Below are 14,418 nucleotides of genomic sequence, written 5' to 3'. Positions count from 1 at the left end.
TTCTTGCCCACTTCAGGACCTTCTTCTCGTGTGCCACTCTCTTCTTCCATTCTTTCGTTATGGCAGCATTGGACAGAGAGTCATTATAGCTAGAGGACTGCCTCTCAGTACGCTAGGAATCATAGATTTCTAATTTTTTAGAAGAAAGAACCTTTACTTGATCCAAAATGAGATCAACGATTCCTCTTGATTCAGACACATTCTCAGGGGCTTGAAGAGCAATAGACTTACCTTTTCCAACAACCTCTACAGGTTTTGGAACAGGTCTTGGTTCACCAATAACGATTCCTCGTGCCCCTTTCCTGGCCCGCAACAGTTCGAAGGCCAATTGAGGTCTCAGACATAGCTCAACAGGAAGCTCTCTACAAACAATTTTTCCAACCACCAAGGAATCCTTGGGAGCAGGAATGATGGATTCACCAGCAGCAAGGGTAGGAACAACACCTTGTTCTGGTATGGACGACTCTGTAGCACCGGTGGCTACCTAATCAGATTGAGTAACAGGGGATTCTGCCCTGTTAATAGATTCAACAATTGGATTGGCTGACTCAACAGCAGTCCCTTCAGTAGATTCTCTCAAGGGAGAGAAAACAAATTCGGCTTGTTCCACTTCGGGAACAACAAATTTTGGCACAGCAGCCAAAGACTTAGAAGACGTTACCTTAGCAGATTTAGACGCGCGGGGCGCCTTTGTCTTCTTCTCCTTTGAGGCACAAGACCTCGAAGGTTTTCTCAGGAAAAGTTGAGGGAGTGAATAAAGATGTCATCGGGGTTCCAGCAAGTACGCCTGGACCTTCCTTCACCCTTGAATCGACAGATTTCGTGTCCTTCTGACTTGGACTCTTCATGCTGGAGGAACTGGCCCCTGATTCATTCACGGTTCTAGTTCTCTTTGCCCCTGTTGACACAACAAAAGCATATGGCTTTGATCGGGTGGAAGGCTTTCCACCAGTCTCTCAAGGGAGAGAAAACAAATTCGGCTTGTTCCACTTCGGGAAAAACAAATTTTGGCACAGCAGCCAAAGACTTAGAAGACGTTACCTTAGCAGATTTAGACGCGCGGGGCGCCTTTGTCTTCTTCTCCTTTGAGGCACAAAACCTCGAAGGTTTTCTCAGGAAAAGTTGAGGGAGTGGATAAAGATATCATCGGGGTTCCAGCAAGTACGCCTGGACCTTGCTTCACCCTTGAATCGACAGATTTCGTGTCCTTCTGACTTGGACTCTTCATGCTGGAGGAACTGGCCCCTGATTCATTCACGGTTCTAGTTCTCTTTACCCCTGTTGACACAACAGAAGCATATGGCTTTGATCGGGTGGAAGGCCTTCCACCAGTCTGTAAACTAGAGGCTCCAGAAGCAGACTCTAGGTTGTTCTTCACTCTGATCAGAGTGCTGGCAACCGTAGAAGCGGTAAAAACTCTTGCAGAGTTAATTTGCGCTGGTTCACCGATAGGAACCCCCAGAAATTTCAACATATGGCTCAGTTGAGCGGCATAAGTGATGCTTTCCTTGTTACTCTGGCAGATGGAGTAACACAGATTCTGGAATAGGGTATGACCCCAGTTCACTTGGATTCCATTAGAGATAGCGCACATGTAGTCAAAACGGTCTTGACTATAGAGGTTGAACGAGCCAGACTTCCCTTACAGCGCCTTCGCCACAACGTCGTTTAGGAGAATAAAATGAGGCTTGAATACCTTCTTATATCCATTGACATGGAATTTGGAACCATCAGTTGAGAAGGATGTCTTCATTTCCTCCATGACCTCAGAAGAGAGTACCAAATCGAATAGATGACCCTCCGTTGGAAGTTCGAAGAACTCCGCGTACACTGCTTCGTCAAAAGAGATCTCCTTTCCATTGTCGGTTGCTACGATGGAATCATCCACCATAACCGCCGTTTTGAAAAACTCGCGAACTTCATCTTCATAGAAGATGAACGGTCCGCCTAGATACTTCCTCAACCCATAATATTCTAGGGTTTGGAACATCTTCACTACCTCCGGCTGATCGAAGGAGTACACCGATGGAAAGTCCACCTGTAAAGTACAGTGACCGAACGTGATTTTCTTCACCATTTTGAGAGAATATGAATCGATACAATATCTCAAAGAGTTTTAGTGAGAGAAATGCAGGAAAACTAGGGTTCTTAGGAATTTCGAGAGATTGAAAGTTTTCAAAATCATGCAGGAATGTCCTTATATAGATGAGAAATGGAAATACTGAGTAACCATCTATTCTAGGGGTATGGCCCATTAATAAATGTTAGATGTTATTTTTCAAGAAGTAATCATTAAAAATGAGGGTATGTTAGTCATTTTCTTTAAACTTGATAGACACGTGTCTTCATGTTATTAAGGGATGACTGTTCGATATTTGAGCGGGAAAAGTAGATAACTCTCAGTGTGTGACAGTTGTCCCTGATCAGTCTAATCGGCACATAGTTAGACGTTTTTCTTACTTCACAAATAACACGGCGTCTATTAGACGGATGAGTGTATTAGACGCATACGTCTAATTCCGTGTTTATAACAAATCCGTCTAATATTTATTAGACGTGTACATCTAATTCCGCATAAACACCACGTGTTAGACGTGTGTTTATTAGATGTGAGCATCCTTTTGCTCAAGACGTAAAACGTCTAATGTCTATTAGACGTGTCCGTCTAATTGCGTGGATATAAAGTCCCAACATATAGACTTAGATGTATAGATTGTGAATAAAAATACGTCTAAGTACATGCTTTTTCTTTTAGACACCCTTGTCTAATTAGACCGATTAAGGATATTCGTCTAAAGAATATCTTTAATTCCAAAGAAATTTTTTTTCTCAAAAATGAATATGGACATTAATGTTTTATAAACAATTTTTGTGGTCCAAAGACCAAAAAGAATTTTTAATAACAAAAAAAATAAAATATTCTTCCAGAATGGCAAGTGCCATTGTTGATCTTCCAGGCTGTGTACTCAGATGAGTACTCTTCTAGCTTCCTTCCTGCTAGACTCCTGCATCACCTACAAAATAAACTATTTACAAATCTTGGTACCCATACTCAATTGGGTCCTCGATCAATTAGTCCCTTAGGAATCCATATTTGAGTTATTTTGATGGATTTCCCATTTTGTGTTGTGATTAATGCATAAGATTTTGACTTAGCAGATGACTTCCTGCTAGCCACTAATCTTTTAACTTTTGAAGAAGGTTTTCTTTTAAAACTCCTTGACTTAGCGTCAGGTTTTAATTTACCATACTCATTGGCCTTTTCAAGCTTATTCTTAAGCCAGCTAACAGTTGGTGGAACATAAACTATTTCAATTTTAAAAGCAACTTCTTCATGAATAGGATCAGATTCAATGTCAGTCATACTTCCTTTGACAAAACTTATTGGCTTAAGTTTGTCATTTGGCTTTGACTTTTTGCAAGATAGGTTAGGATCATTGCTATCAAATCCCAATCCGGACCTAGATCCAGCAAGTTTCAACATGCTGATTTGGTATTTGACAGCGTCACCAGACCTTGTCCATGCACAGACAACATAGGTAAGCCTTTTGTTTTCAAATGAAAGAGTTTGAATCTGTTCCTTGAGCATCTCGTTTTCAGATGAGATCTCTTCAATTTTCTTTTCAAAAACATGTTACTCTCCCTCTTTGAACCGATTTGGTTCATTTAAATCTAATGAAGATTTAGTTTCATTTATAGATTCTGCTAGCTTTCTGTACTCGATGACCATTTCATCTAGTGCAGCTACCAGTTGCTCCCTTGAAAACTTTTCGGAAGAGAAATCAAATACCTTAGTCTCTTGAGTTCCTTACTCATCTTCTCTGGCCATAAAGCAAGCCATGTCTTCTTCATCACTTTCACTGGATGAGAAGTACGAGCCACGGCTGCTTCCTCTGCTCTTTCCATCACCGACCATAAGAGCCTTCCTTAGCATCTTCACGCTTTGGCTTCCGGCCTTCCGATGCGTAATGACCTTTAATACCACAGTTAAAACAAGTAACATTAGATTTAGATTTTCTATTATCGTTAGAATTTGAAGAGTATGAGTTAGAGTTGCTCATCTTTATGAAGTCACCAAACTTCTTCACAAAGAGAGACATGGCATCGCTGCTCAGCTGCTGAGCTGCCATCTTCACGTCCGGAGCAGTTGGTGTCTCTTCAGCAGTCACCAACGCCTTGGCAATAATAACGGACGAGGGTTGATCTTCTTCCATCCTATAGTTCTGCTCGAACTCGTAGGCCTTGAGGTCAGCGAAGAGATCAAAGAGATAGATCTTGTTCAGATCCTTGGATTCTCTCATCGGTATAGTCTTTATGTCCCATTCCCTTGGAAGAGCACGCATGACCTTGATAGCAAGCTCCCGGTTGCTATAGGTCTTGCCTAAGATGGACAGAGAGGAGACGATCTTGCTGAATCTGGTGTCGAAATCGTTCATTGTTTCACCATGACGCATTTTGAAGCTGTGGAACTGTTGAGTGGCAACCATGATCTTGTTTTCCTTGGTTTGCTCGTTGCCCTCACATAGTTGAGTCAGTCTGTCCCAGACCTCTTTGGCAGTGTCACATTCGATGATGTAGTTGAACATACTGTCATCGAGAGATCTGTACAGAACATCAAGATCCATATTGTGGAGGTTGTTCTGCCTCTTTTCATCAGCAGTCCAGTCAGCCTTCTCCTTATCAATCTTGATAGGACCTTCTGTTATAACACTCCACATGTCATCATGAAGAGAAGAGAGATGAACACAGAATCTTTTCTTCCAAACAATGTAGTTTTCGCGAGAGAAAGTTGGAATGGCTGTAGCACTGGCATCTTTGAGTATGTTCGATATTTTTCAGGAAAACTTAAGAGTAGAAACAGGGCTCTGATACCAATTGATATGATCGGCTTTATCGATAGAGACGGGGGTTTGGCTAAGAACGAAGGCTTATGAAAAACGGTTTGAAAGAAATCTTGTTAGGGATTTAATTCGCTTTCTATTCTACGCAAACTTGTGTAAACACTTGAAACAGATTCAAGGCGGAATTGTTTACTTGGGTTTGAAGTACAAGATGAAATATGAAAAGATGACAGATAATGAAGAACACGGCAGTTTATTTATGGATGTTCGGAGAAACTCTCCTACGTCACCCCTTCTTCCAACCACCGGAAGGATTCACTTTATGATGAGAATCAAATACAGTTTACACACACACTTAGCTCAATATTGAACAGAACACTTTCTGTTCAATTACAAGAAAATGAAGAATATCACTCAACTAATGGTGTTTTGATTATAGCTCTCTCTCTCTATTTATACACAGTACAATCAGATAGAAGCTTCAAGAATGGGTTCAGTAAGCAAGATGATTGAGTAGTCTCTCTCTTCAAAATCAGAATGCTTGGTCGTTCGGAATTAGCTAGGTTGTTTTTGCTTCGTCCGTTGCTCTAAGGATTGGTTAAATACTAGTCAGGAGCTAACGGTCGAACCTTCAAGAATGATACGTGGCGCTCTTCCATTGGAAAGCCTCCATTGTACACAGCAGGTTCTGAGCACAAGGATCGTGGCCGTACCGAACTGGTAGTGCGCCGAATATTCCATCAGAGATGTACCTGCAAAACGGGTAATGTGAGGAAAATTCTCTTACGTGGCATTCCTTGATTGGATACATATAGCTGTTGTACTAATCTTCACAAGAGAGTGGAGTAGAAGTAGGGTACAGCTATACCATGTGGATAGGAGAAATGCTAGATTCAAGCGTACTACTTGAACAGAGCATTAGACGTATTTCAGTTAGACGGATAAGTCTAATGAAATAAGTCAACTCCTTCTAATGAAAAACGTCTATTAGACCGCCTGGTCTAATATAATTAGACTCGTGTCTAATATAAATAACCATTAGACGGGTACGTCTAACTCCACTGAGTTAGACTACCACGTCTAATTCCGGTTCTACCTCAGACTTATCTGATGGAGTTAGACCCACATCTAACTTTCAATTAACTAGACAACCCGTCTAATTATTACGCAACCATTAGACTGGTACTTCTAACTCCACTGAGTTAGTCTACCACGTCTAATTCTGGTTCTACCTCAGACTAATCTGAAGGAGTTAGACTCACGTCTAACTATCAATTAATTAGACAACCCGTCTAATTACAATAACTATTAGACCGGTAGGTCTAACTCCATTGAGTTAGACTACCACATCTAATTCCGGTTCTACCTCAGACTTATCTGAAGGAGTTAGACTCATGTCTAACTTTCAAATAATTAGACAACCCGTCTAATTATAATAACAATTAGACCGGTACGTCTAACTCCACTGAGTTAGACTACCACGTCTAATTCTATTAGACTTACGTCTAATTCCGTGTATTCATTAGACTACCCGTCTAATTCTTTACATGTCTATTAGACTTACACGTCTAACTCCGATGAGTTAGAATGTACGTCTAATTCTATTAGACTTACGTCTAATTCCGTGTATTCATTAGACTACCCGTCTAATTCTTTACACGTCTATTAGACTTACACGTCTAACTCCGATGAGTTAGACTGTACGTCTAATTCCGTGTATTCATTAGACTACCCGTCTAATTCTTTACACATCTATTAGACTTACACGTCTAATTCCGATGAGTTAGACTGTACGTCTAATTCCGTGTATTCATTAGACTACCCGTCTAATTCTTTACACGTCTATTAGACTTACACGTCTAACTCCGTTGAGTTAGACTGAGTGTCTAATTTCAGTTAGACTTGCGTCTAACTTAATGCGAATGGAGATCAAAATTGGTCTAATGACCCTCATTAGATCCAAGTTTGAAGACATGTTGTGTTAATACACATGTATCAAAACTCATAAATTATTTCATCATCAAAATATCAGTGGGTAAATTATTTCAACACTTAGTCAAAATAATTTGACCCAACACTTTTGTTATACATTTTTCTCTCATCATATATATATATATATAATATTTTTTTATTAGTATAAATAATTTTTTGGTTAATATAAAAATTAACTAAATGGTAATAAATATTAAATACAAAATATATATACATATACAAAAAAATAAAATTATTTCAACAATCTCAAGCGGTCTAGTAGTTAAAGTGTTCACATTCCATGCTTAAGATTAGGGTTTGAATCCAAAAACATTTAAATTTAGATTTTTAAGAATGCATTCTTCACTATAATATATGGTGGCGCAACCTGAAAGTGTGAGGTCGGATTTATTGATTGTGTTGGGTGGTTTGTCGAGTATGAGGTCAGAACTAATGGTTGGTTTGGCAAGCATTTGAAAGAGTGAAGTCACGAGATGGAGGTCGGGTGGTTGGTAGTATGTCAAGTGTTAGGTCAAAATTAATGGTTAGTTTAACGTGTATTTGAAAGTGTGAGGTTACTGGATGAATGTCGGGTGGTGGTTAGGGGTTGGTTTGATATTGGATAAGAGGTCTGTGATCAATTGGGATTGGTTGTTGATTTGTTGAAGTTGTAGTATAAGTGAGGTTGACTAAGATTGGTGAGTGGTTTGTATATGGATAAAGAGGCATATGAAAAAGTGTAAGTTACAAGATTATGATTAGTGGGTGATTTTTTGAAGGGATAAAGAGGCATATAAAAAAGGATGACTTACAAGATGAGGGTCAATTGGGGGTTAGTGTTTGAGTTTGACGAGATATAAGATATGTGTCATCAATTGAGGTCGACTAAGATTGGTGGGTGGTTAACCGAGAGGATAAAAAATGTATGTGAAAAAGTGTAAGTCACAAGATGATGGTATTTTTTTAGAAATGGCTTACGCCATTATTAAAAAAGACCCGCGAGGGGTAAAGGAGTACAAGAACTAAAATTGGCATCTCTTGTCATTTTTTTCCTTTTAGATATGAGTTTGGAGTTGGCTGTATGAGTTGTTTCCCTTGAGGTGGTTTCTTTGACAATTTTGTGACTTTCTTTGGTTTCGGAGCTTATAGTTTCTGAGATGCATTGAATTTTGATATCATTCACGTCGACGTTGGGCATTTGAAATCTAATTGGTGGGTAAAGGACCACGGTTTCAGGCTTGGTGGGCTCGGAATCAGTTTGGTTCTCGTTGACGTGTTCGTTGTGGCTTTCATTTTCCTTGAGGACTTCAATATAGGATTTCTTGATCACCTTGATATTCTCTTGTTCGAGGGTGGCTTTGGGCTTCTTTTTCTTTTCCCCGTCTTCTTTTCCCGACAACTCATACATGACCTCAATGGTGTCCATGTTTCTATTCCAGTATCTTAGCTCGAATTTTTCCGGTTTTGTGCTCATTGATCGATCTCAATGTTGCGGGCAAACGTAACCCGTTCAAATGAGTCAAAGTCTTGGTCGAGTTTAAGCGGTTTTCCAATGAGTCTGGTGAGGTAGGCAAATGCTTGGTATTACAAAAGTGCGGTGGAATGTTTCTTAGTCTCTCCCACACTTATTCAAATTGTGGCGGTTTGCTATTGATGTCAATTTCTTCATTCCATTTGGGGAGCTTGAAGCATAAGCTGAATATGAAAGTGAAATCTGAGTAGAATTAACTTGGGTTTCGGGCTCCGTGCCAAATGTAAGGAAGAAATAGCAAGAGTCATTGACTTTGACTTTTTTTAGTCCCTTTTTGCTCCATTGTCGAAACAGGGTTGCCTTGATTGCTCGGATTGGGGTCGTGTGGGTTCCCATGAAGTCACCCACGATAACTCGCTTCCACTCATTGACGCATCCCTTCTCAATTTTTACGGGAAGTTCGATTAAAATGATGGTTAATTGAGGTGTTAAGTGTGGTGTTGGGGAAATAAAATATATGTTAACATTAAGATTAAGATTAATTACAAACTAAAACCAATTTTAAATTAACTAGATTTGAATAATATTAAATATGAGAAGTGTTTGACATAAACATTTATATATCTTAATTTTTGAAAAAAAAAATTAAAAAGTTGAATGTGTAGAGCGTTAATTAAAACATTTGTTTATATCTTGATCGGTGAAAAATTCCATCAAAATGGTTAAGTGTGAATATCATTAACCATTTTTATTTTATATTCTGATTTGTGAGAAGTGATCGAGATGGTTAAGTGTGAAAAATATTAACCAAAATTTGTTTATACATTGATTTGCAATTAATAATGGAGGTGGTTAAATGAAAAAACGTAAATAAAATTGTGTATGTCTTTATTTGTGAGAAGTGGTTGTGGGATGGTTAAGTGTGGAGCGATATCCAAAAAAAGAATATTTATCAGTTTATGCAGAAAGATTGGGATGATTATAAGTTACAAATTGTTACAAAATTTTGAATATATCTTATATTTGTACAGAGTTTTGTGTGAAAAACAAGAACCAAAATTTATAAATAAAATAATTCTCAATAATCATTTATTTTTGGAAATCTTAACATTATCTTATTATTATATTTTCCTCAATTAATTTATCAATTTCCATGGATGAATACAATGAATAATGAATAGGTGAGAGCATATCCAATGGACATTCTTTTGTCTTTAGTTAACCATCATTGAAATTTTTAAAATAATTCTATAAATTTAATTAATGAATGAAAATTAAAATGTTATTAATAAAGTTAAATCAAATTTACATTAAATTCAAATATATGAATTAAAATGTAAGAATTGATCCAAATTTATAATTTAAAATAATTAAATTAAATTAATTAATTTAAAATATCTTTGACCAATTAACAAAATATTGTTAATTTCAAGTGTAATTTACATAAGTTTATTAGTATCAATTATTTTGATTATTTTGATGATTTAATATTATTATTAATAATTAAAAATTTATATAACGTTTAATATTACAAAATAAACGTCTTAATTAAAGAAGAAAAATATTGAACAAATGAAAAGTCAAACAATATCAACATCAACCGGATCAATTGATGATTTTAGTTAACAATTTATTGTTTCAACAAAATAAATAACATTATATCACACCATCTTAGGTACAATATCATATTTTATTTCTAAGAGTTCTTTCTTTTAGAATCTCTAAAGCCCTCCCTTATTTTTTAGTGTTTTTCGAGTTTTTGCTCGTCGTATTTTCGTTGAAATTCGGTGATCGATTCAGGTAATTTGTCAAGATCGATGCGTATTAATTTCAGTGCTGAATCACTACTAAATTCGTTAATCTTGATAGATAGTGATTTAATATATGCTTTAGCACAAGGGGATGTTAAAACTATATTATTAAGGGCTAGACTAGGGTTAGGATTAGGGAGATAGGGCTTAGAGTTAGAATTAGGGAGATTGGGATGATTATAAGTTACAAATTGTTACAAAGTTTTGAATAAATCTTAGATTTGTACAGAGTTTGGTGTGAAAAACAAGAACCAAAATTTATAAATAAAATAATTCTCAATAATCATTTTTTTTTTGGAAATCTTAACATTATAAGACAACACATTTAAATATTTATTATTATATATTCCTCAATTAATTTATCAATTTCCATGGATGGATACAATGAATAGGTGAGAGCATATCCAATGGACATTCTTTTGTCTTTAGTTAACCATAATTGGAAATTTTAAAATAATTCTATAAATTTAATTAATAATTAATGAATGAAAATTAAAATATTATTAATAAAATTAAATCAAATTCACATCAAATTCAAATATGAATTAAAATGTGAAATTTGATCCAAATTTATAATTTAGAATATTTAAGTTAAATTAATTGATTTAAAATGTCTTTATAACGAATTAACAAAATATTGTTAATTTCTAATATAATTTAGATAAGTTTATTAGTATCAATTGTTTTGATAATTTAATTTATTATTTATAATTAAAAAATTATATAACGTTTAGTATTGCAATATAAACATCTTAATTAATTTAGAAAAATATTGAGGCAAATGAAGAGTAAAACAATATCAACTGATCAATTGATTATTTTAGTTAACAATTTATTATTTCAACAAAATAAATAACATTCTATCACACCATCTTACGTACAGTATCATATTTTATTTCTAAGAGTTCTTTCTTCTAGAATCTCTAAAGCCCTCTCCTTATTTTTTTAGTGTTTTTCGAGTTCTTGCTCGTCGTATTTTCGTTGAAATCCGGTGATCGATTCAGGTATTTTGTCAAGTTCAATGCGCAGTAATTTCAGTGCTGAATCACTACTAGATTCGTTAACCTTGATAGACAGTCATCTGCGATATGCTTTAGCACAAGAGAAGACGGTGAAACTATATTATTAAGGACTAGACTAGAGTTAGGATTAGGGAGCTATACCTTAGGGTTAGGCTAGGGCTAGGGCTGGGCTTAAGCCCTTATAGCCAAGGGTAGCTTCATCTATGTGTTTAATGGTTATTTCATTGTTGCTGCCCATCTTGCAGTACTTGTATTTCACTCATAAAATGATATAAATACATAAAAATGATACATTACACATGCACTGCCTGTTTGGATAGTGTCAAACTAATCGTTGTTAATTAATGTTACATGGCTTTGATATAGTTGTATTTATGTGTGATATTATATTAAATCTCTAAAAAATATTTATAATAATTGAACCCATCAGTTTCAATTACAAATAAAATATTTTGATTTAAAAAGAATCTTAGTAGACATGACACCACGGGAACTAAATCCTTTTAAAAAAAATATACTATTTTCTTTAGTTTGTAATAATATCTTGTTTAGAGGTTCGAGTAGTTAAAAAACAATTACCAAAGAATCTAGTTAAAAAACAATTACCAAAGAATCTAGTTAATTCTTTAAAATGAATCATATTTGAGATTTTTTATACAATATAAGTTAATAGAGGTGGAATATTTATAATTATTATAGACACTAATTTTTCACCCCCAATTTTATATTTTATATTTTTAATAAATCCGAACCTATAATTTTTTCGAATTCATTCACGGGCTTATTGCACGATTTATTTTAAAAAAACAATTATTTTTAGAACACTTGAGTTTTTTAAAATAGTTAATTTTTGGATTCTTAATAAAGTTAAGGTAGTAATTTGGTTATATTACAACATTTAGAGAAGTTATTATACTTAGATATTCAATGTTTTATTTAATTAATTAATTTGGGTATTTATAAAAAAATATATATTTTACAAAATATATATTAACGTTTTATTAAAATTTTGTTAGGTATATTTTGTTTTTTTTTAATTAGATTAGTTGTTAGATTAGTTTGTTAAATTAGTTAGATTAGATTTTGTGATTTGATTTCTAGAATAAGTTAGTTAGCATTTTATTTATTTAATTAGAATTCTTCCTTAGATATAAGAATAATTAAAAATAAAATTGTTTATTTGTGTTTTTTTTTTTTAAAAATATTGTAAAATAAAGGGTGTGTAAAGGGGATAACGTGCAAAAATAAAAAGATAACGGTGTCTACACAATTGTGAGAAACACCCTAGGTCAAAGAAAGAAAAAAAAAAGAGGTTGCTAAAATAAAAGAAGAAGTTGTCGAATAATTCAGACGTGTGTTGAAGAGAAACATGAAGACTTCTTCAATTTTTTAATTAAAAATTCAAATGACCAAGTATTACATCATTATTAAATAAAGCTTAAATCTCATTATAGATTTATCCAAACATATGTAAATGTTTGAAATAGTTTTTCTTTCTAACAGTCAAGTGTGTTAAATGGACCTTTGGAACTTATAGTTTCATAGCTTTGTCTATAAATATCCCTCTTAACACCCTAGCAAAGGGAACTTGGACCTTCAACCTTCTCTCTCTTTTACCTTTCTTTATTTCATTCTCTCGTACCCTAAACAAAATACATAAGCAAGAGCTCCAACTAGATTTGTTGTGTCACAAGTCTCTTATTTAAGGTTTTCATTTTTTTGCAAGGATCTAATGAGCAACCCTTTTGTAAGCTCTTTTCCTTTCTTTTGTTTCTTTAAATTTAAATTTGAATTTTACTTTCATTTGAATTTTTACTTTTTTTGTACTTTATATTATACATGATTTTCTTTAAATTTATTATTTTGATAGGCGTTTAGTTTTTATTTTATGTACCTTAATCATGTAAATAAGTAGAATAGAATTAACAAGTAAATAAATAAAAATGAAAACAAAAAAAAGGCAAAATAAGTTTTCAAAATCACTACAAAATAAAAAATGTAAAATATGCCTCATTTTGTATAGTTTATTTCTTTTTTTAATTAGATATATGGTTTTCTATTTATATAAATGTTTAATTATATTATAACAATGTTTTTGGAAAATTTCATGTTAATTGGGATCCATTTGGATCACCAAATAAGTGTTTAGCTAGGTTTAGGTAAAAAAAAACGGAAAACAGCAAGTTATTCTTTATAGTGACACTTGTTCTTCAGCATTCCAACACTACTTCAAGGGTCCCGACGCTCTTCAGGCGACGCTTGCCCTGCTACAGCTGCTGCTGACCAGGATACTCACGCTTCGCAGGCGACGCTCTCTGCATTCTTCAGCTTTTTTTATTTTTTTTCTGAAATTAAGATTTAGGTTTATCTTTGTTGACTTTTATTTTTTATACTTTTAGTTAAAGTTTGTGGCTTATTTAATCCTAGGTTAGAATGATATTTTAAAATCAAATTTTTCACTAAAATTAAACTTAGCCCTAACTTAGACTTAGGATTATTTTTCTTTAATGAGTTCTTTTGAACTACAAATTTTTATACCCCCCCAAAAAAAAAAAAAGTTAGATCCTTTATATAATTCACTTCTATAAATTTCTTAAAAATCAATCTAGACTTAGACTAATTAAATTTTTTATCAATAAATTGCTTAGTCTTGTTTTTTTTAGAATAATTTTATGTGTGGATTATTTTATTAGGTTTTCTTGTGTCTTAGTTTATTCAATTCATTTTATTTTATTTTATCATTTATCTCTCATGTAAACCTTTTTTTAATATTTAAAATCGAGTATTTCTAAAATGTAAAGCGTAAGAAATTTGAAAAAAATGCCAAAATTGATTAGTAGAGACCTTAGGGGAGTTGTGAGATATAGTGTCTAAAAAATCATTTCCCACACTTAACCAAACGCCGAACTCACATCTCTTAATTTTCTAATTTTTTTAATTAGGTGACGATTATCTAGTCGTGAGGATTAATTAAAATTGAAAAAGTTAAAGTAGGCCTAAGGCATACTTCCCATTAAAAAACTCTCAATCTCTCCCAGAGTCGACGGGAAGGTAAGATACAGAGTTGTCTATAAAGCCTCATTTTTAAAACATAAATTTTTCAAACATTAAAAATAATTCCCCTCACGTTTTCAAAATAAAATTTTTAAATAGCGTCCCAGAATTTTCAAACTAGTCGATAAAAAAAATATTTTAAAAAAATCAATCACAATCATATATACTAATTAATATTAAGATTAATTAGTAAAAATAATATTTTATTTAATAACACAAAAAAATTAGACAAGGTCTTATTTATCCAT

This window comes from Impatiens glandulifera, chromosome 1 (genome assembly GCF_907164915.1).
Source record: "Impatiens glandulifera chromosome 1, dImpGla2.1, whole genome shotgun sequence".
Taxonomy (NCBI): Eukaryota; Viridiplantae; Streptophyta; class Magnoliopsida; order Ericales; family Balsaminaceae; genus Impatiens; species Impatiens glandulifera.
The sequence above is the reverse complement of the archived record's forward strand: the minus strand, read 5'-3'. Positions refer to the sequence as shown.